The sequence below is a fragment of the Hylobates moloch genome, unplaced genomic scaffold, assembly GCF_009828535.3.
Source record: "Hylobates moloch isolate HMO894 unplaced genomic scaffold, HMol_V3 SCAFFOLD_1, whole genome shotgun sequence".
Lineage (NCBI taxonomy): Eukaryota > Metazoa > Chordata > Mammalia > Primates > Hylobatidae > Hylobates > Hylobates moloch.
Window position 1 is genome coordinate 221939187 of NW_026652276.1, and position 24177 is coordinate 221963363.

Genomic DNA, 24177 nt, shown 5'->3' on the forward strand with positions numbered 1-24177 from the left:
GGTTGTTTTAAGCACTATGCTTTGGAGTGGCTTTTATACAAAAGAAAATTAATACGTTCTGTTAGGGAAACAGCAGTCCACAACAGGAGGAGACACAAAAACTTGTGAATGTTCATAACAGCATTATTCACAATAGCCAAAAAGTTAAAACAGTCCAAACATTCATCAGCTGATGAATAAATAAAATGTCGCATATCCATTCAGTGGAATTTTACTTGGTAATAAAAAGAAACAAAATGCTGATACATTCTATAACATGACCAAACCTTGGAAACATTACACTAAGTAAAAGAAGCAGTCACAAAAAACCACACAGTGTATGATTCCACGTAAATAAAATGGTCCAGAATAGAAAAATCCACAGAGACAGAAATTAGATTGCCTAGAAATGGGGGGAATATAAGGATTGGGGGAGAATGGCTAAGGGTGTGGGGTTTCTTTTAGGGCTAATGAAAACATTCTAAAATTAAATTTGGTGATGATTTTGTTGTGCACACTGAATACACTAAAACCTCTGCACTGTACACTTTAAATGAGTGATTTGTATGGTAGATGAACTCAATGAAGTTACTTTTGAAAAAAGGAAACAATATGATCAATTATATTTTTAAAGTATTACTCTGACTGCTATACTGGAAATGAACCATAGTGTAAATGCCAAGAAACCAGATGGGAAATGATGGCCAAGTGAAAGATGATGGTGGCTTTTATCAGACTGATAGTGAAAGAGATGGTAAGATGTGTCAGATGCTAAATATATTATAAAGGTACAGTCAATAGGATTTGCTGGTAAATTGGATGTGAGGTATGATAAAAGGGAGTCATCCTTGACTCTACAGTTTATAACCTAAGTCAAAGGATGTAAGAGCCAAAAATCAAAAAGAATGAAGAAGGAACACTGAGGTTGGGAGGACAAGGCATAGGATGCAGAATTAAAAATTATATTTAAAATATCCCGGAAGGCACATTAAACAGAGCGGAGATGTAAAACAGGAGCTGGATATACAAATCTGGAATCAAGTAAGAGATGTGGCTGGAGATAAAAGTTTGGAAGTTGACAGAAATAACGTTCATTTACATGTTCTAAGAGACACCTTTCCCCCATCTCCTTTTTAACATCTCTGAATTCAGATTCTACCGTACAATTGATGACATCTCAAAAATCACTGTTTTCTGGCCAGGCGCAGTGACTCATGTCTGCAATCCCAGCACTTTGGGAGGCCAAGGCAGGCAGATCACTTGAGGTCAGGAATTCGAGACCTACCTGGCCAACATGGCGAAACCCCGTCTCCACTAAAAATACAAAAATTAGCCAGGCATGGTGGCGGACACTCGTAATTCCAGCTACTCAGGAGGCTGAGGCATGAGAATTGCTTGAACCTGGGAGACAGAGGTTGCAGTGAGCTGAAATCACACCACTGCACTCCAGTCTGGGCAGCAGACTGAGACTCTGTCTCAAACAAAAAAAAAAAAAAGAAAAAGAAAAAAAAATCACTTTTGTCCAGATGGCAGGCATGATATACACAACAGTAGCTATCTGCACATGTACAACTTAATCAAGGCTATTCATGCTGTTGTCATTCAACTCAGTTATCTGCATTGTTGGTATTACAAATGTTGGAATTAACTGCCACTTTAAAATACCTTCATAAAGATTATAAAATGATTATGCATTAAAACAAAATCCAAGTATACATAATCAAGTTATTAAGTATATAAATAAAAGAGAAAGTCATGACTTTTAACACAAGGACGTAACTTTCATTGAAACTTGGTATATTTGATAGATCCCATTTAAACAGGGTCAACCAAAAAAGAAAAGGAAGAAAGAAAAAGGACAGAAGAGGACAAGTGGGAAAGGAAGGAAAGAGTAATCATCATTGCCATGTAGATCACATCTGAACATGGAAGGCAGTGGTGAACATGTGAATAGAGAGAAAAGAGAAATAATCAAAGGCTTTTTTCTTGTCATGAGAGTGCAGGAGACAATACCAGATGCAGAGCACTTAGATGACATTCCCTAACAGAAATTACAAACCTGTCACAAGGGAAATGTATGATAGTGATGGAGAAGTTCAGCTACTCTGACATCTGTTGAAAGTCTTACTCTGATTATTTTTATGAAAAAATGAAGTTAATAATTCCTTACATATAAGATATACATGCTTATTTTAGATAAGACTTTTAAAAGAGAAATTCAAAAACAGACACAGATTTCAAAAATATTTTTAAAACATTTCAAAATTATATGCTAAAACTTTAAAGGAAAAACGCCAATTCCATACTTATTCATTATTATTAGTTTAGACTATTTACAATAGTTCTTATATTTTCATAAGAGTAAAATGCCCTACCTGGAGAGTAACACAGGGGATTCAGGTTCTAGGTAATCTTAGTACTTCAAGTCTTTGCAGGTAGCTCTTTTTACTTCCAAGTCTCTAGTGATATCACCCTTCTGACTTAGGTTAACTAGGAAAAAAAAAACCGTAGTCTATCTTCCAACTAGTCTACTGTCAGTTTTTAGTTTCCTGAACACTAAAGCAAAAGAGGAAACAGAACCACAAAGAGCATTTCTAAGCTTCATCGTGAACCTACACGACTATCGCTCCCTAGGCAGTAATTCTGGCTCACTTTTCTTCAAGAATTTTTTTTCTTTTACTTCTCCTAACAAAAAACATTACAAATGAAAATCACTGGCTTTTCTTACTCAAAAAAAAAAAAAAAAAAAAAAAAAGACTTTTAACAAATTTGGTTTAGATGCAAATTACATGTTCAAGAGCAACTCAGTCTGGCCAGGCGTGGTGGCTCACGCCTGTAATCCCAGCACTTTGGGTGGCTGAAGCGGGCAGATCACAAGGTCAGGAGATCAAGACCATCCTGGCTAACACGGTGAAACCCCGTCTCTAATAAAAATAAAAAAAAATAAAAAAAATAAAAATTGGCTGGGCATGGTGACACGTGCCTGTAGTACCAGGTACTCAGGAGGGTGGCACGGGAGAATGGTGTGAACCCGGGAGGCGGAGCTTGCAGTGAGCCAAGATCGCGCCACTACTCTAGCCTGGGGGACACAGCAAGACTCCATCTCAAAAAAAAAGAAAAAAAAAAAAAGAAAAGAAAAAAAAAAAAAAGAGTAACTCAGTCTTTGCCCCCAAATATTTGTATCTGATCTAAACCTGGTGGAAAAGGGTAATCAGCTTACAGAGATTTCTGTCTGGACACTATGGCCAGAAACAGAATTATAGTAAATTCTGGCCACCACAGGGACAGAGGCTACACATATACACATATTGAGAAGTACCCATATTCTCTAAAGCAAGGACTGCCTAGCTCACTTAGTAGAACTAGAAATTAATGGATTTTTATATTCAATATTCACTTTCTCCAGAAGAAACTCACTTAAGTGTAGAGGAAACCTACTCTAACTTCCAATATTGATAATTTTTAACCTTTATTAACCTTTAGACACCAAAAAAAACCCCAAGAGCATAAAAAAACACATGCAATTGAATGAAGAGATGAACTAAGGCATCAGAATTATTTTGAAGCCAAAAAGTATAAGGATTCTTAAACTGTAGAGCTGTGCTGTCCAATCTAGTAGTCATTAGACATGTATGGTTATTTAATTTTATATAAACTAACATTAAATAAAATATAAAATTTAGTTTCTCAGTCTCATAGGCCACATTCCCAGCCACATGCAGCTACTGGCTAATATACTGCATAGCACAGAAAATTATATTGTATATAGTGCTATTATGGAGGAGCTGCACTCATTAAACAAAACAAAAATAATAAATTGCACAGAGGCCGGACGCAGTGGCTCATGCCTGTAATCCTAGCACTTTGGGAGGGGCCACGGCAGGTGGATCACTTGAAGTCAGGAGTTCAAGACTAGCCTGACCAACATGGTGAACCCCATTTCTACTGAAAGTACAAAATTAGCTGGTTGTGGTGTCACATGCCTGTAGTCCCAGCTACTTGGGAGGCTGAAGCAGGAGAATCATTTGAACCTGGAAGGCGGAGGCTACAGTGAGCCTAGATCGCACCATTGCACTCCAGCCTGGGCAACAAGAGTGAAACTCCATCTCAAAATAAATAAATAAATAAATTGCACAGAACAAGCTTGAAATGTAAAATCTTTGTTGAAATATACCTAAAAGAGGAGTTAACTAGCAAAATGGACAAAGCTACAGTCCATGGTACTTTAACAAAAAGTAAAAAAAATAAAAAATATGAAGTAAAATGAAAGCTAAAATTATGAGAGTAAAGTTAATATCCAAGAATACAGATCAAATTATCTTACATACATCTAAGAGAAATTTTATGAGAATTAAAAAAAAAAGAAGAAATAACAAAGAAAATTTAAGAATTTCTCCTTGAGCCAAAAGGCAAATAAGAGTCTTCAGAACCAAAGTTCGTTTTTTAACAAAGAAAGAATAAGAGCTGGGCACGGTGGCTTATGCCTGTGAGCCCAGCACTTTCGGAGGTTGAGGTGGGAGGACTGCTGGAGCTCAGGAGCTTGAGACCAACCTGGGCAACATAGTGAGACCTCATCTCTACCAAAAATTAAAAAAAAAAAAAAAAATTAGCCAGGTATGGTGGCATGTGTCTGTAGTCCCAGCTATTCAGGATGCCAAAGAGGAAGAATCACTTGAGCCCAGGAGGTGGAGGCTGTGGTGAGCCATGATTGTATCACTGCACTCCAGCCTGGGTGCTTGAAGGGATACAAAATTAAACAAATCCTGCTAAATTAAACTCAAATGGAAATAAGAAAGTACCAATAAAATTCTAAGGAATAAAAAACAAGAATCAGATTGTTGTATACTAGAAAATAAGAAAACAGTATTTTCAAAATTCTAAGATATATATAAAAAAAATATCAATACTACTTCCGGCATGATGAAATGAGTACACTGATAAATCCTCTCCCCCAAAAGCAACTATAAAGCTGGACAAAACCGTCAAAACAACCATTTCAGTGCTCTGGACTTCAGCCAAAGGCTGAACCTGAGTAAGAACATCACAGTCTGTGGCTTTTTTTTTTTTTTTTTGAGACGGGGTTCTGCTCTTGTCGCCCAGGCTGGAGTGCAATGGCACGATCTCGGCTCACTGCAACCTCTGTTTCCCAGGTTCAAGCGATTCTCCTGTCTCAGCCTCCCAGGTAGTTGGAATTACAGGCATGCATCACCATGCCTGGCTAATTTTTGTATCTTTAGTACAGACAGGGTTTCACCATGTTGGCCAGGCTGGTCTCGAACTCCCAATCTCAGGTGATCCACCTGCCTCAGCCTCCCAAAGTGTTGAAATAAGAGGTGTGAGTCACCATGCCCAGCCATCTGTGGCATTTTTGCTTGAGGCTGCTGCCATCCCTTCTTCTGATGACTGGCCAATCTCTCCCTCTGTTGGTATGTGTTCAGCTAGAGACTGTGTGTGTGTGAGGGTGTTGTCAATTGATTTGGAGTGCTGTGAATTTAAGTGATAACCTCCACTGCAAGTTGGGGGCTTAATACACTTTCCACACCCCACTAGTTGAATGGACACTGCAAGCATGTGCTACAGAGTCTGGACAGGGCCCACACCTGCACACATCCTTGACTGACTGAGCCTCTGCATGTTCATGCACACAGGAGACACAGAGGAGCCTGGAAGAAAGCAAAAGCCAGGTCAGGCAACATGGTGGCCTGAAGTTTGAATATACTCCCTGATACACAGACACACAAAGAAAGAATAGAAACCTTACTGGTCTTGAAATATTTGAACAAAACCTCTGACAAATCTTTAGCTTGACATTAAGCTATGGAAAGACAGCAGCAACCCCTAGGATAAAAATAAAAACAAGGGGAAAAAAACAAACAAATTGAGCAGAAATATTAGTAGTCACACATTATGGGGGGTGGGAACACAATTCAAAGATTCAGTCCAACTATAAAACTTGGACAGAACACACAGAGCAGCTAATCGAGAACGCTGGAAGTAAATAGCAGTAGACAGATTGGGATAGAGGACAAGGATCTGGGTCATTATGAAACCATCAGTGAGTTTACATTCTTTTTTTTTTTTTTTTTGAAATGGGGTCTCACTCTGTCACCAGACTGGAGTGCAGTGGCGCGATCTCGACTCACTGCAACCTCCAACTCCCTGATTCAAGCGATTCTCCTGCCTCAGCCTCCCGGGTAGCTGGGATTACAGGCACGCACCACCATGTCCAGCTAATTTTTGTATTTTCAGTAGAGATGGGGTTTCACCATGTTGGCCAGGATGGCCTCGATCTCCTGACCTTGTGATCTGCCTGCCTTGGCCTCCTGAAGTTCTGGGATTACAGGCGTAAGCCACTGCAACTGGCCTAAAAAAGGTTAACTTTTTAAAAGAAAAAAAAGTAAAACAACAACAACAACAACAACAAAAGGCAAAGAAATAACATTCAAAGATAGTGTCTCAGTTTTTTCCCCTCACTTTTCTCACCCTAACCCTCAAGTAACCCCATGGTGGCAGCAGCAACAATAGGATCTTCAAAAGAGCCAACATTCTGAGAGGGGGGAGAGAACCAGGGTCTCCAATTGATGTAGCTGTGGGGATTTAAATAAAATGAACAGAATCCAGGTGATATGGTTTGAATCTACGTCCCCAACCAAATCTCATGTTCAAATGTAATCCCCGATGTTGGAGGTGGGGCCTGATGGGAGAAAATTGGATCATGGAAGCAGTTTCTCATGGCTTAACACCATGCCCCTTAGTGCTGTCATTGTGATGGTGAGTTTTTATGAGATCTGGTCATTTAAAAGTATGTGGCACCCTCCCCATCTCTTGCTTCTGCTCCAGTCATGAGAGATATGCCTGCTTCCCCTTTATACCTTTCACCATGATTTTAAGTTTCCTGAGGCCTCCCCAGAAGCAGAATCTGCTGTTTCCCGTACAGTCCACAGAACCATGAGCCAACTGAACCTCTGTTCTTTATAAATTACCTAGTCTCAGGCATTTCTTTATAGCAATTCAAGAATAGAGTAATACATCAGGGATCCATGGGACAGTAACAAAAAGATCTAACATCTGTGTCAGTGAACTTCTAAAAGCAAAGAATAAGATGATTAAAAATATCTGAAGAAATAATGTTAAAAGCCTTCCCAAATCTGACAAACGACATAAAACTACAGATTCAAAAAGGTCAGTGAATCCCCAAATGGATAAATACATACAATTCCACACTCTCACACATCATAAAGTGTTGAAAATGAAACACAAAAAATTACTATTATTTTTTGAGATAGCATCTTGCTCTGTCGCCCAGGCTGGAATACAATGGTGTGATTTCAGCTCAATGCAACCTGCGCCTCCCGGGCTCAAGCGATTTTCCTGCCTCAACCTCCCTAGAAGCTGGGATTACAAGTGCCCGCAACCACACCTGGCTAAGTTTTGTACTTTTAGTACAGACAGGGTTTCACTATGTTGGCCAGGCTGGTCTCGAACTCCCGACCTCCGGTGATCCACCCGCCTCGGCCCTCCAAAGTGCTGGGATTACAGGTGGGAGCCACTGCGCCCAGCCTAGAAATTATCTTGAAAACAGAGAAAAACAATCCGTAAAATATAGGGGAACACCACTTCAAATGACAACAGGTTTCTCAGCAGAAACCATGAAGGCCAGAAGGAAGTTACACATTTTAAAGTGCTGAAACAGAAAAAAACTATCAAGCTAGAATTCTATATCCAGTTAAAGTATCTTTCAGAACGATCATAAAACAAAGATATTTTCAGATAAATGGGAACTAAGAGAATTTGCTACCAGCAGACCTGTTCTAAAAGAATTGCTAAAAGAAATTCCTCACACAGAAGGGAAATAATACCAGAAGGAAACCTGGAAGAGTAGTTTGAGGAGTAAGCAAAATGGTAAACATACAGACAAAAATAAATTAACCCTCTCCTCTTAGTTTCCTTAAATATGTTTAATGGTTGAAAGTAAAAACAATAGCATTGCCCAATGAAGCTTTCAATTAATGGAAACGTAACATACAGTCAACAATAAGAGAAAAGGGGGAGAGAGGATAAAGAGACCTATGTAGTTTTAACATTTATTTAAGTGGACCATAATCCATTTAAAGAAATGAATTTATTTTAATGCAGGTGGTGAAAATGTTAAGTTTTTATAATGTAATCTCTAGAATGATCACTAAAACTATATGGAGAGTTAAGAATTTTTAAGCCACAACAGGTAAATTAAAACAGAATGGCTAAAAATTGTTCAAACAATCTAAAAGAATGCAGGAAAGACAGAGTAATGGAAAACAGAAGCAGCTAACAGAAAACAAATTACTAAACTGGTAAACCTAAATCTATACATGCCAAAATTACATTAAATGTAAATAGTCTATAGATACAAATTAAAAGACAAAATTGTTAGAATGAATTTTTAAAATGACCCAACTATATGTAGTCTATGAGTAATTCACTTCAAATATAATTTACATAATAGAAAGCATAACTAATATATATGCACCTAATAATGGACCTTCAAAGAACATGAAGTAAAAACTTACAGAACATTACAAACAGGAAAACAAATTCTTAATTATATTTGATGACTTCAGCACTCCTTTCAGTAACAGAACTAGTAGACAGAAAATTAGTAAGAATATGGAAGAAATGAACATCACCAACCCACCTGATCTGATTGATATTTATATAACATTCTACTTAACAGCTGAATACATGTTCTTGTCAAATGCACATGGAACACTCACCAAAACAGACCACATTCTGAGTCATAAGACAAACTTTCACAAGCTTAAAAAAAAACACAAACGTTTGTTCTCTAACCATAATAGAATTAAACTAGAAAGTTAATAGGAAAATCTCCAAACACTTGGAAATTAAACAGCACATTTCTAAATAATCTTTGGGTCAAATGGAAGCCCCAAATTACATACTAATATTCCTCATAATCATTAGTACAATATTAGCATATTGAATCCAGCAATTGTAAAAGGCAGAATAAACATGACAATAAGGTTAATCCCAGGATCACAAGGCGAGTTCAATATTCAACTGAATGAAAATACAGCATACTAAATCTGTGGGATGCAACTACAGTAGTGCTACAGTGAATTACTATCATTAAGCTTGTGCCATCTTTTTTTTCAGTTTTTTTAAGAGATGGGGGGGGTCCTGCATGTTGCGCAATCTAGTTTCAAACTCCTAGGCTCAAGTGACGCTATCACCTCAGCCTTCCAAATAGCTGGAATTACAGGCATGTGCCACCAAGCTCTGCTCTTAAATTGATACTATTATATCAGCAAAGAAAAACAGTTGCAAATCTATCTTAAGAAACTTGAAGAACAACTAAATAAACCTAAAGAAAGCAACACAGAAATAAAAAGCAGAAGTCCATGAGATTGAAAACAGAAAAAAAATGATGAAAACAAAAGCTTGTTTGTTGAAAAGACCAATACAATTTATAAATCTCTAGCAAGACTGACAAACAAAAAGGGAAGACACAAATTAACAATATCAGTAATAAAAAAAGAATGAACTACACACTCCCCTACACACAGACATTTAAAGGTTAATAAGAATACTATGAAAAACTCTACATAAATTCAACATGTTTGAAAAAAATGAACCAATTCCTCAAAAACCAAAGAAAAACAAAACTCTCACAAGATAAAAGATATCTGATGATATCTTTTATATTCACAAGATAAAACATAATCTGAACGATCTTGTAACTATTAAGGAAATTAAACTCATAGTTAAAAACCTTTCTAAAAATAAATCTCTAGTGGCAAATTCTATCAAGTATTTAAAGAAGATATAAGACTACCTCTACAAAATGCCTTCCATGAAACAGAAAAGGAGTAAATAATTTCCAACTCACTTTATGATGCCAGCATCACCTTTACACTAAGACGAAAGATTGTACAAAAAAGAAAATTATACACCAATATCCCTCTTGAATATAGATACAAGGTCAGAAAAAGAAATCACAAGAGAAATTAGAAAATACTTTTAGACAAATGAAAACAAAAAACACACATACCAAAACTGATGGAATACAGCAAAAGCAATGCTCAAAGGACAACTTATAGCAATAAATGTCCACCCCACCTCATACCATATTTTAAAAACCCTCAAAATGAATAAATGACATAAGAGCTAAAATAAACTCTTAGAAAACACAGGGGTAAATCTTAATGACTTTGGATTTAGCAATGGATTCTTAGATATGACACCAAAAGTACGAGCAACAAAAAAAACCCGACAAATCATTCTTCAACAAAATTAAAACCTTTTGTGCAATGATATTCTCAAGAAAGTGAAAAAAACCTACAGAATGCAAGAAAATGGCTGCAAGTCATGAATTTAATTAGGATCTATATCCAGAATACATAAAGGATCTCATGGAGGTAGACAGTAGAGTAGTGGTTATGAGAGTCTGGGAAGAAAACGAGGGAGAAAGGGATAAAGGGAAGTTGGTTAATGGATACAAACATACAACTGGATAGAAAGAGTAAGTTCTAGTATTTCATAGTATAGTAGGGAAATTACAGTTAACAATTTATTGTATATTTCAAAATAGCTAGAAGAGAACTGTAATGTTTCCACCACAAAGATAAATGTTTAAGGTGATGGGTATCCCAATCACCTTGACTTCAGCATCGCACACTGTATACCTATATCAAAATATGACACATACCCTAGAAATATGTATAATCATTATGTATCTTTTTTTTTTTTTCCTTTGAGACAGAGTCTTGCTCTGTCGCCCAGGCTGGAGTGCAGTGGCGCAAATCTCAGCTCACTGCAACCTCCACCTCCTGGGTTCAAGCGATTCTCCTGCCTTAGCCTCCCGAGCAGCTGAGATTACAGGCATGCACCACCATGCCCGGCTAATTTTTTTTGTATTTTTAGTAGAGACGTGGTTTCACCATGTTGGTCAGGCTAGTCTCAAACTCCTGACTTCAAGTGATCCGCCTGCCTCGGCCTCCCAAAGAGCCAGGATTACAAGCATGAGCCACCACATCTGGCCACAATTTATTTTATTTTATTTTATTTTATTTTTTTGAGATAGGGTCTTGCTCTGTTGCCAGGCTGGAGTGCAATGGCGCAATCTCGGCTCACTGCAACCTCCGCCTCCCGGGTTCAAAAGTGTCTCCTGCCTCAGCCTCCCGAGTAGCTGAGACTACAGGCGTGCACCACCATGCCCAGCTAATTTCTGTATTCTTAGTAGAGATGGGGTTTCACCACGTTGGCCAGGATGGTCTCGATCTCTTGACCTTGTGATCTGCCTGCCTCAGCCTCCCAAAGTGCTGGGATTATAGACGTGAGCCACTGCGTCTGGCCCACAATTTTTAAATTAACAACAAAAAAGTGTAGACTATAATGTAGTCTAGTAATGTCCAATAGCATTATTCTTAAAAAAAAAAAAAAGTACATACCTTAATTTTAAAATAGTGTTAAAAACCACTAACAATTACCTGGGCCTTCAAGGAGTCATCATTTTTGTGTTGGTGGGTCTTGCCTCAGTGTTGATGGCTGCTGCCTGATCAAGTCAGTGGTTGCTAAAGGTTAGGGTGACTGTGGCAATTTATTTTCTTTCTTTTTTTTTTTTTTTTTTTAAAGATGGAGTCTTGCTCTGTCACCCAGGGTGGGAGTGCAGTGGCGCAATTTTGGCTCACTGCAACCTATGCCTCCTGGGTTCAAGCAATTCTCCTGCCTCAGCCTCCTGAGTAGCTGGGATTACAGGTGCCTGCCACTACAACTTGCTAATTTTTGTATTTTTAGTAGAGATGGGGTTTCACCATGTTGTCCAGGCTGGTCTCGATCTCCTGACCTCAGCTGATCTGCCTGCCTTGGTCTCCCAAAGTGCTGAGATTACAGGCGTGAACTACCATGCCCGGCCGGCAATTTCTTAAAACAAGACAACAATGAAGTCTGCTGCGCCAATTGACTTCTTTTCACAAAAGATTTCTCTGAACCAGGCAATATGGTCTGATAGCATCTGAACCACAGTAGAACTACTTTCAAACTTGGAGTCAGTCCTCTCAAATCTGCCAGTGCTTCATCAACTAATTTAACATAAAATTCTAAATCTTTTGCTGTCATTTTATCAGTGTTCACAGCATCTTCAGCAGGAGTAAATCCCATCTCAGAAAATCACTTTCTTTGCTCATCTATAAGAAGCAACTTCTCATTTGTTCAAGTTTTACCATGACATTGTAGCAATTCGGTCACATCTTCAGGCTCCACTTCTAATTCTAGTTATTTTGCTATTTCTACCACAACTGCAATTCTTTCCTCCACTGAAGTTTTGAACCCCTCGAAGTCATCCACGAGCATTAGAATCAACTTCTTCCAAACTCCTGTTAATGGTGCTATTTTGACCTCCTCTCATGAATCACAAACATTCTTAATGGCATCTAGAAAGGTGAATAATTTGCAGAAGGTTTTCAATTAATGTTGCCCAGATCCACCAGAGGAATAACTATCTATGGCAGCCATAGCCTAATAAAAGATATTTCTTAAATAAGAAGAATTGAAAGTCAAAATTACTCCTTGATCCATGGGCTGCAGAATGAATGTTGTGTTAGTGGCTGAGAAAAACATTACTGAGGCAAGAGGATCTCTTGAGACCAGGAGTTTGTGAGACTAGCCTGGGAAACATAGACCCTGTCTCTATTAAAAAAAAAAAAAAAAAAAAATTAGCTGGGCATGGTAGTGCGTGCCTGTAGTCCCACCTACTCAGGCAGCTGAGGCAGGAGGATTGCTTGAGCTCAGGGGTTCAAGGCTGCAGAGAGCTATGATCATGCCACTGCACACCAGCCTGGGCAACAGAGTGAGACCCTGTCTTAAAACAAAAAAAGCACACACACACAGAAAACAAAAGAGAACATTAATCTTCCTTCTACATCATCAGAGCTCTTGGGTGATCAGGTACATTATCAATGAGTAGTAATATGTTGGAAGGGATCTTTTTTTCTTCTGAACAGTGGGTCTCAACAGTGGGCTTAAAATATTCAGTAAACCACGCTGTAAAAGAACGTGCTGTCATCCAGGCTTCATTGTTCCATTTACAGAGCACAGACAGAGTAAATTTTGCAGAATTCCAAAGGACCCTAGGATTTTTGGAATGATAAATGAGCACTGACTTCAACTTAAAGTTACCAGCTTCATTAGCCTCTAATAAGAGTCAGCCTATCCTTTGAAGCTTTAAAGCCTGTCATTGACTTAAAGAGATGTTGTGGCTGGTTTGATCTTCTATCCAGATCACTAAAACTTTCCCCATCTCAGCAATTAGGCTGTTTTGCTTGCTTGCTTTTTTTAAATTAATAGAGACAACGTCTCACTATGATGGCCAGGCTGGTCTTGAACTCCTAGCCAAGTGATCCTCCCACCTTGGCCTCTTAAAAGTGCTGCGATTACAGGCATGAGCCTGTTTTGCTTTCTTATCATTCATGTATTCACTGGAGTAGCACTTGTAGTTTCCTTCCAAAATTTTGCCTTTACATTCACAACCTAGCTGTTTGGCACAAAAGGCATAGCTTTTTGACATGCTTTCTTCACTAAGCTTAATCATTTCTAGCTTTTGATTTCAAGAGACATGTGACTCTTGGTTTCACTTGAATACTTAAGAGGCCATTGTAGAGTTATTAATTGGCCTAACTTCAATATTGTTGTGTCTCAGGGCATGGGGAGGCTGGAGAAGAGTTGGGGGAACAGTCAGTCAGTGGAGCAGTGAGATCACACACAATATTTACTGATTAAGTTCACTGCCTTATTATGGGTGTGGTTTGTGGCACCCCAAAACAATTACAATAGTAACATGCAAGATCACAGAACACCAAAACAGACAAAGTTTGAAATATTGCAAGAATTACTAAAATGTGACACAGAGACACAAATGAGCATGTGTTGTTGGAAAAATGGTGCTAACAGACTTACTTGATATAGGGTTGCCACCAACCTTCAATTTGTAAAAAAAACACATTATCTGTGTAGTACAATAAAATGAAACACAATAAAACAAAGTAAGTCTATAATTCTACATATAATTCCTGCAATGCTTTACAGTTGTCAAATAAAAATGTCTACAATCCTTTCTATTGGGTGGCAAAAATCACAGTTACTTTTGCACCAACCTAATATTTAAAATGTAAGCAAGTTATAGGTCCAAATCTGTGTGTCACTTTAGCCAACTTTGAGTTCATCTCAAATGAGAAATAACTATTATTTCTTTATCAAAGTATCTTTTTTTTTTTTTTTTGAGATGGAGTCTTGCTCTGTCGCCCAGGTTGGAGGGCAGTGGCGCGATCTCGGCTCACTGCAACCTCTGCCTCCCGGGGGTTCAAGCAATTCTCCTGTCTCAGCCGCCTGAGTAGCTGGGACTACAGGTGCATGCCACCACACCCAGCTAATTTTTGTATTTTTAGTAGAGACTAGGTTTCACCACATTGGTCAGGCTGGTCTCGAACACCAGACCTTAGGTGATCCACCTGCCTCGGCCTCCCAAAGTGCTGGGATTACAGACATGCGCCACAGCACCCAGCCCTAAATATCTGTCTTAAAAAAGGACCTATCTTTGGCTGGGCGTGGTGACTCATGCTTGTAATCCCAGCACTTTGGGAGGCCAAGGGGGGTGGATCACCTGAGGTTAGGAGTTGGAGACCAACCTGACCAACATGGAGAAACCCCGTCTCTACTAAAAATAAAAATTAACTGGGCATGGTGGTGCATGCCTGTAATCCCAGCTACTCGGGAGGCTGAAGCAGGAGAATTGCTTGAACCTGGGAGGCGGAGGCTGCAGTGAGCCAAGATTGCACCACTACACTCCAGCTGGGGAACAAGAGCGAAACTCCACCTCAAAAAATAAATAAATAAATAAATAAATAAATAAATAAATAAATAAATAAAGGACCTAGCTCCTTCAAAAAGGAATATCAAAAAGATAATTTTCCTATGGCTTTCTGCTATTAATACCAAAGCAGTCAGTTGATCTTCTTATCTCTTGGCAAACATTCTGCACTGGGATCTTGAGGATTCTTTCACTGGCTTACTACCTTTAATGTAGTTAACATTTTAACCTTGAAACATGGAATCACTTCCAAGATGCTCTACCTTGTCTTATCTTACTGGATCCTATTTAGTCATACCATATGACACCACATGTTCTCCCCACAGGGCAATTTTGTTTTTCCTCTATGGTACCTTTATTTATTTTTCCAGTTAGCCATGTAAGCTTTCTCAGGCTTGGCCTTTAATCTGCCGTATACATCTTTTTCAAGGCTTTTAAAAATGTGTTTTCAAGAATCTCTAGTTAATTAATATTATTCAAACATTTAGTAAATGTGAGGCACTGCTGTAGTGCCAGACACATAAAACTACCCCATCCCTAAATCATCTACATTGTAACATAGAGCTACTTATTTAAAATATTCTAAGCCCACATTTTCTGTTCCTTTTTCTAAAGATGAATAACCATACAATAGATCATTCTGGCTTTCTGCCTTCTGATAAACTGTTTGAACGGTGAATATGTCCTTGAATGATGATTGTTATATCCTGATTTATCCACAGACCTCTCTGCTAACTAACTAAAACTAATCCCAGTATGTATGTGCTGTGTATATAAAATAAAAAGAATTACCATTTTATGGATTGTCTCTGTTCTGGTCACTTATTAATCAGGTCACACACATTAGTTCATTAAATCATTACACCACAGTAAGATAATATGTACTCCATGTTACAGATAAATAATGGTAAGGTTTAGCAGGTTAAGTAATCTTCCCAGTTTCATACCAAGAGGAATTTGAATCCAGATCCATTTCTTACAGTAATCAGAAATAAGATGGTATTTCCAACAAAGGTTTCAACCAAATCACAAATCAAAGAAAGAACGGCCATCTACAGTAGACTTTGATAACAAAATTTGGTGCTTGCTTCAGCAGCACATATACTAAAATTGGAATAATACAGAGAAGATAGGCATGGCCCTTGCCTAAGAATGGCATGCAAATTCATGAAGCACTCCATATTTTTAAAAATTAAAAAATTTTTAAATTAAAAAAAATTTTTTAAAATTATATTCAACCAACACACTCGTTATATAAAAAGACTTGTAGTTTTTGGAAATATGGAGAAAACCACACTCCTAATTTTTAGAAGAACATAAGTGTTTAACAGAGACATAAGATATCTTTTACATCTCTCGAAGCCCCTATTACAGGGATTCTGATTTTGGTTTCAGGATCTCTTTATATGTGTGTGTGTGTGTGTGTGTGTATATATATATATATATATATATACATAAAAACATAATTTTTTTTTTGAGATAGGGTCTCACTCTGTAGCCCAGGCAGGAATGTAGTGCATGACCACAGCTCCCCACAATCTCAAACTCTGGGCTCACGTGATCCTCTTACCTCAGCCTCCCAAGTAACTAGGACTACAGGCACACACCAACATGCCTGGCTAATTTTTAAATTTTTTTGTAGAGATAGGGTCTTGCTATGTTGGATCTTCCTGCATTGGCCTCCCAAAGTGTTGGGATTATAGGTGTTAGCCACCACACTTGGCCCCTTTATACTCTTAAAAATTATGGAGGACCCTAGAAAGCTTTTATCTATGTAGTTTACCGCTATCAGTATTTACCACATTAAAAATTATAACCAGGAAATGTTTAAAATTCATTTTAAAATGACAAAAAAAACTAATTAACAAAAGTGATATATTTTTTAATGAAAAAAAAACCACATTTTCCAAAACAACAAAAAACAATGAGAGGGCAAAGCGGCTTATTCATTTTTATTTATTTATTTGTTTATCTATTCATTTATTTTGAGACACAGTCTCGCTCTTGTCGCCCAGGCTGGAGTGCAATGGCACGATCTCAGCTCACTTCAACCTCAGCCTCCCAGGTTCAAGCGATTCTCCCGCCTCTCAGCCTTCCGATTACAGGGACGGATTACAGATGTGTGCCACCACACCCGGCTACCACATTTTTGGTAAAGACGAGGTTTCATCATGTTGGCCAGGCTGGTCTTGAACTCCTGACCTCAAGTGATCTGCCCACCTTGGACTCCCAGAGTGCTGGGATTACAGGTGTGAGCCACTGCACCTGGCCCCAAAGTGGCTTTAAAAAAAATTCTTTTTTTTTTTTTTTGCCAATTTCTTTAATGTCTGCCTTAACAAAAGATATCTGGATTCTCCCACCTTCTGTATTCAATTTATTGCAATATCATACATCCTATTACTACTATATACTCACAAGAAGGAGAATGAAAAGGCAAATAGTATCTTAGTAGGATTATGAAAATAATTTTGACTTCAAGGGCCTTATTAGGGTTTCAGAAACCTGCAGGCACCCTTTACTATTCCTTCATACCTCTTATTAACATTTAGTTACATATTTGTGCCCAGATTTTGTTCAAGGTCTGTGTTACAATGTAGTTTCCACAAATGCGGCAACTGTGTCTATTTTTGTATGTGGATATATCCATAATGTCTACACATAGTACCTGGCACATAATCAATTACATAGACATCTGTTGAATAATATACTATAATGTGATAGTAATATGAACTACTATGGTTAAAAGAAGATAAATGGGCAATATCAATCTGGAGGCAAATTTGGAAGGCTTCATTCATATTTGATCTGGATCCTAAACAATGAATAGGGTTTTGTTAAGTGTATGTGGGAGTAAGAGTATTCCAGCCATAGCAAACAATCATCAGTTGCATCAAGGTACAGGAAATGTTCATGATACTCACTGCAATAGTTTGGTATGATTATAGCATAGGTGAGTAAGAGTTTAGGAGAAGACAAAGATAATAAGAGTAGGCTGAAAAATCTTCAACAGAGTTTGGATTTTATTTTAGAGACAAGGACCAAATGTCCTGAAACACCCATTGTTTCAGTTCCTCACACCATGCTTTATTAGATGGGCTTGGAATAAGTTTATTCTAGATTTTATTCTGCTCATACTTCCTTCACAGGGTAATGGTAATAGTTTATGACATAATCACTTCATGTGTTACCTTGTTTACTGTCATGACTCTAGTCAAAATTATCATCCTTTCTCTCTGACCTACTACTTACAAAGGCATTCTAACTGGTTTCATTTCTTTTGCTCTAACTCCCATTCTGCTCTCATCCATTCTGTAGTCAGAGGAGAATCTGTAAAACACATAACTGATTCACAACACTCCCCGTTCCTTAAACCCTTTAATGGCTCCCCAGTCACTCAGAATAAAACCTAAACTTCTTAGTATAGAGTGCAAGATCTGAAAAGATCTCATCCCAGCCTACCTCCTGCCTCATCAGGTACTATTCATTCTATGCCATACTCAATAAGCTCAACCACAATTTCAGCAGCAGAGCAGAGCCTTCACACATGCTATTCCTTCTTCCTGGAACACTCTTTGCCTAGCACTTTTCTAAACTAAGCACAGCTTCTTCAGACAGTTTAAATCTCACTTTCTCAAAGAAGTCTTTCCTCATCATCCTTCTCCCAATCTATATTTGATCCTCACTGAGCTCTCACATCACCCCATATTTTTTCTTTTGGCACATATCACGATTCGGAATTCGTGTGTGTGTATGTATGTATTTTTTAAATAATTTGTTTAATGAACATCTGATTGCAGAGACCACATCTAAGCCCAGGACATAAGTAATTTTTTAACGTAGTTTTTATTGTTAAAAACAGCTTTTGATCTGATTACACATTATACTTTAGGATGTTTAATCTGGCAATAATGTTTATGTTAACCAACAAGCCAGAGAGGTACTGGAGGCAGGGAATCCCATTAAAAGCATGCTACAATTATGGGCAAGAGGTAATGAGAGTCTGAACTACGGTTGAGGAATACTCTCACAACAACCCTGTAAGGTAGCAAGGAGGAAGCCACGGTTTTGAGTAATTGACCATTCCAAAACAGAAAGTTTGAAAACTTTGTATAATAATTCAGCTACAAGTTTAGACAACCAGGTAAGTAGGCTGCTGAAAGAAATTGTAGTTCCAACTCCACAAGTAAATCAACACAATTCCAACACTGGTGTGGCACAAAAGAAGCCCCTATAATCAATGTAATTATGTCTAGTGGCTCGTTAACTGAAAAGGTCAGTTAAATCAGGGAATCACGAGCAATGGTAAACACTGACCTTAAACATTTTAACTTAAAACTGTAAAATGAACATTCATTCTCTAATCTTTGATATAGGACCAACAATCTTCCTTTAAATATGATTCACACCTAATCTGACCGCAAATATTTTTTGAAATGGAGAACATCAGTTAACCTGATGAGTTGGTTAGGTGGAGGTCAGTTCAGAGAGCTAAAATTACTTTTCTCTTTTGGGTAATATGGTTGCAGTGACACAAATTGAACAATAAATTACAATGTGATGGTCAAACGAGTAGTTTACAAAATAGGTATGCACATACACCTGAGGGCCCATAGGAAGACTCTTTATTGGGGATATAGGTAGGCTACATTATTTAGTTAATGCGTTCTTCTAGAAAATTAGAAAAAGTCAGCATTTAATATTTATTTTTTGAGATGTAGGGTTTCACTCTGTGCCCAGGCTAGAGTGCAGTGGTGTGATCACAGCTCACTGCAGGCTCAAACTTTTGAGTTCAAGCAATCCTCCCACCTGGGCCTCTCAAGTAGCTGGGACTACAGATGCATGCCACCATGCTCGCTTAATTTTTTTTTTTTTTTTTGAGACAGAGTCTCACTCTGTCATCCAGGCTAGAGTGCAGTGGCATGATTTCAGCTCACTGCAACCTCCTGGGTTCAAGCGATTCTCCTGCTTCAGCCTCCCAAGTAGCTGGGACTACAGGCACATGCCACCACACCTGGCTAATTTTTTGTGTTTTTAATAGAGACGGGGTTTCACTGTGTTTAGCCAAGATGGTCTTCATCTCCTGACCTTGTGATTCGTCCACCTCGGCCTTCCAAAGTGCTGGGATCACAGGCGTAAGCCACTGTGCCTGGCCTCAGCATTTAATATTTACATAGGCATCCTAACTTAGGGTTAGTATCAGAGATGTGACACATATAGTCAAGAGGTCTGCTGAAGGCTGGGCATTCCATTCTGCAGAACACTTGACAGTGGCTCTCCTCTTGCATTTATCTCATTGTGACATACTATGACTCACATATATTGATTTAAGTATATGTATGGATTATGTTACCAAGTTTTAACTAAACCTTATAGAATGGACAAGTGACTTAAAAGAATTCCTACAAACAGATCTCAAACTTCATACTGAAGAAAACATTATTGCTGCTAGAGGGGAAAAAATCAAAGTGAACATATTCTCTACTCTACTACAAGCTGTTTGTCATCCATAATACAGGATAAAAACAATGATCTAGTGGGTGCGGTGGCTCATACCTGTAATCCCAGCACTTTGGGAGGCTGAGGTGGCAGATCACCTGAGGTTGGGAGTTCGAGACCAGCCTGACCAACGTGGAGAAACCCTGTCTCTACTAAAAGTACAAAATTAGCAGGGTGTGGTGGCGGGCACCTGTAATCCTAGCTACTCAGGAGGCTGTGGCAGGAAGAATCGCTTGAATCTGGGAGGTGGAGGTTGCAGTGGGCTGAGATTGCGCCATTGCACTATAGCCTGGGCAACAAAAGCAGAACTCCGTCTTAAAAAAAAAAAAAAAAAAAGAAATTCTAATCTGGTGGTTCTTAACCAGAAGCAATTTTGCCCCTCAAGACATTTGGAAATGTCTCCCGGCATTTTTGATGTTTCTACTTGGGGGTACTACTGGCATCTTGTAAGCAGAGGCCAGGGAAGTTGCTAAACATCCTACAATACACAGTATTATTGCCCCACCCAAAATGCCAATTTTACAGTGGCCCTCCATATCTGCAAGTTCTACATCGTAGGATTCACTCAACTGCAGATCATAACCCCACAAGCAAGAATTATATCCATTTCAAAACATCAACAGCGACAACGTTGAGAAACCCTAATCTAATAATCTCTGACAAGAAACTGGCTTTTAAAAAATTATCCAGGTTACTTAATCTCTGACAAGAAACTGGCTATTTTAAAAAAATTATCCAGGCTACTTAAAATATGAATTTGTACACACTATTATAACAACGAACCTTGGCCTAATGGTATGTTGTAACTTGAAACATTAGCTAAACTTGAAACATTAGCAAAAACCCTTCATAATTTTAAACTCACTTCATTTTTAGCTTAGCTTTAAAAAAATTAACGTTAACAAGTTCATATTTTATAAAATATTACCATTTTCTTCAGTGGTACACATATAGCATAAATAAAACAGACATCTACTAGGGGTAATGTGCTCAGATTTTTTTTATGATAGAGAACAAAATTTTTAAGTCTGGAGACTACTGACTTAAAATAACAGAAGCTAACAGATATCAGTGTATTAATACAAGCAAGTTTATTAACATTCTAATTTAAAATCCTAACTAAAAGAAAAAAGAAATGAAGAAGAAAAATAACCTAGTAATGTTTTATTTTCTAGGACTACCACAGCCCAGGGTACAAAGGAGATTCAAGACAATAATCCAAATTCAAACCATCAGTCAAAAGTCAGTGAGGATGTCAAAAGGTATAAGGAGAGCAACACAAGCTGTCAACTGTGGTTAATAATCTCATGAAAACAGATGGTTGTACATTATACAATAGGAAGCGAGGGGGCCCCAATAGTATGGCAGTTAACAGCATGGACTCTAGGGTCACAATATCTGGGTCCAAGTTCCAAATCTTCCACTCAAGCAATGTGCCCTTAGGCAAGCTGCATAACTTTTCTAAATCATATCTAACTCTCAGGGTTGTGGTGAAGATTTATGGTAACGCATAGTAGTTAAGAGTACAGACTTTAAGAATTCCAGCTCTTGTCACTTAGCTTTGTAACCTTAGGCAAATTACTTAACCCCCAAGTGTCAGTTTCTTGACATATCCCTATTATTTGAATGATACAAACTTCATAGATTTGACCAGAGAATCAAATGGAATCCTCAGTGACTGACGCAAAGTAAATAATAAACTGAAATAATAAATGAATTAAATATCCAGTTCATTATTTTTAATCATAAAATTAAGTGGCACATTATTATTATAAAACTTTTTGGGGGATAATCTCTGTAGTTCTACAATGACTATCTTTTAAACACCTAATGATAGATATTCTTCTGTCAGCCAATAAATATCTACCAAATCCCTATATGTGCTCAGGCTCATGTTAGGAGTTGAGGATACAGTGGTGAGCAAGACTGACACATTCCTATAGCCCTCAGATAACTCACATACTCCATCTAGATTTTTTTTTTCTAAGCTAAAAATCCCTATTCCTTTCACTGTTCTTCAATGATTTAGTAACTTCTCACTCTTAAGTTTACTGACTTCCCAAAATGCTACATATCAGTGTCTCACTAAATGACTTTTCAATCTTGACTTCAGATTAAAAATCACCTTGGAAGCTTTTAAAAATCCAGATACCAAGGCCTCACCCTCAAAAACCAGAACCTCTGGGGAAAGGCCCCAGGCATCTGTAACTTCTGAAGTTCTCCAGGTGCTTCTGATGTACAGGCAAGGTCAAAACCCAAATAAAACACTACTCTAACAGCTGTCACCCATACCTGAGCCAAAGGAAGCATATTTTAATTTTCTATTATGAGAATAAAATGAGATTATTTCCCACAATTGCACAAGATTATTAATGCAGTCTACGCAACAGTTTTTTAAGAGTCATACCACAATTCTGATTTAAAGTAAAAGTACAACTTATTTATTAATGTATTCATGTAACATGCATTTTTTAAAAGACTAATTATATATCATATACCAAGGATACAAAATGTCTTTGCCCTTAAAGATTTGAACTCACAGTACAGTAGAGGTATATAGTTATAGACTCCTATACTACAAAGTAGTTACTTCAAATAATCAAGATGTGCCTAAAATACTCTGAGAGTACCACGCAGAGAAAATGAGAGGGTGTGGGGTAGAGGGGAAAACAAAAGTACTTAGAGAAAGCTTCTGGAGGGCCGGGCGCGGTGGCTCACGCTTGTAATCCCAGCACTTTGGGAGGCCGAGGCGGGCGGATCACGAGGTCAGGAGATCGAGACCACGGTGAAACCCCGTCTCTACTAAAAATACAAAAAAATTAGTCAGGTGTGGTGGCGGGTGCCTGTAGTCCCAGCTACTCGGAGAGGCTGAGGCAGGAGAATGGCGTGAACCCAGGAGGCAGAGCTTGCGGTGAGCGAAGATTGCGCCACTGCGCTCCAGCCTGGGCGACAGAGTGAGACTCCGTCTCAAAAAAAAAAAAAAAAAAAAAAGAGAAAGCTTCTGGAAAAGATAACCAGAACTAAATTCTAAAGGATGAGTAAAAGTTGCTAAGTTCAGTGTTCTCCAAAGAAGTATACGGTCATTCCTCCATATCCACAAGGGACTGGTTCCAGGACTCTCCCCTACAATACCATGATCCTTGGATGCTGAAGTCTCTTAGATAAAAAGGGAGGGTATTTGTATATAACTTACTTTCCATATACTTTAAATCATCTCTAGATTACTTATAATGACTAATATAATGTAAATGTTATTAAATAGTTGTATTATCTTGTATTTGTATTATTGTATTACTTTTTACTGTTTTCCTAATACTTTTGATCTGCAGTTGGGTGAATCCTAGGATGCAGAACTTGCAGATATGGAGGGCCACTGTAAAAGTGGCATTTTGGGTGGGGCAATTCTTTGCTGTGTAGGACTTTTAGTGCACTGTGTTCCTTGATTTGCGGGCATTAAATCCCAAATAGCATCCTCTAGTCATGACAATCAAAGTATTTCCAAATGCCTCCCAGCAGGGCAAGTATCACCTCAGAAACCCTTGAAAAAAAAAATTGGGTGGTACGGAGAAAATGAAGGAAGAGAGCATTCTAGGACAAAGCACCAGAAACAACAGGAAACAATCCTGAAAAATGCAAGGGTTTGATTGGTATTAAACAGCATTTCCCTAAAATGTTTCAAAGAATATTAGCATATACTACACACAAACAATGTTCCATATTCAAGGAAGTTTATACAATTCTAATTTAGACAAAGGTAAGGCCAGGTGCAGTGGCTAATGCTGTAATCCCAGCACTTTGGGAGGCCGAGGCAGGTGGATCATTTGAGATCAGGAGTTCAAGAC

General features: G+C 38.2%; 1 protein-coding gene and 1 non-coding gene across 11 annotated transcripts in view; one reads left to right on the plus strand and one right to left on the minus strand.

The window, feature by feature from the left end:
* BRAF (B-Raf proto-oncogene, serine/threonine kinase) overlaps positions 1–24177 on the minus strand; it is a 208322-nt gene that overhangs the window by 149310 nt on the left and 34835 nt on the right. Inside the window, exon 1 of one of the 10 annotated variants that reach the window (XM_058427290.1) lies at positions 2355–2375. The exons of the other annotated variants lie outside the window; for them this stretch is intronic. The gene's annotated coding sequence lies outside the window, so the exon portion shown is untranslated. Of the gene's footprint in view, positions 1–2354; positions 2376–24177 lie in introns of those variants that run through there. 10 annotated transcript variants of the gene reach the window in all.
* On the plus strand, positions 15920–16026 carry LOC116809780 (U6 spliceosomal RNA). The gene has a single exon (XR_004369966.1). It is a non-coding gene; the product is annotated as a U6 spliceosomal RNA (small nuclear RNA).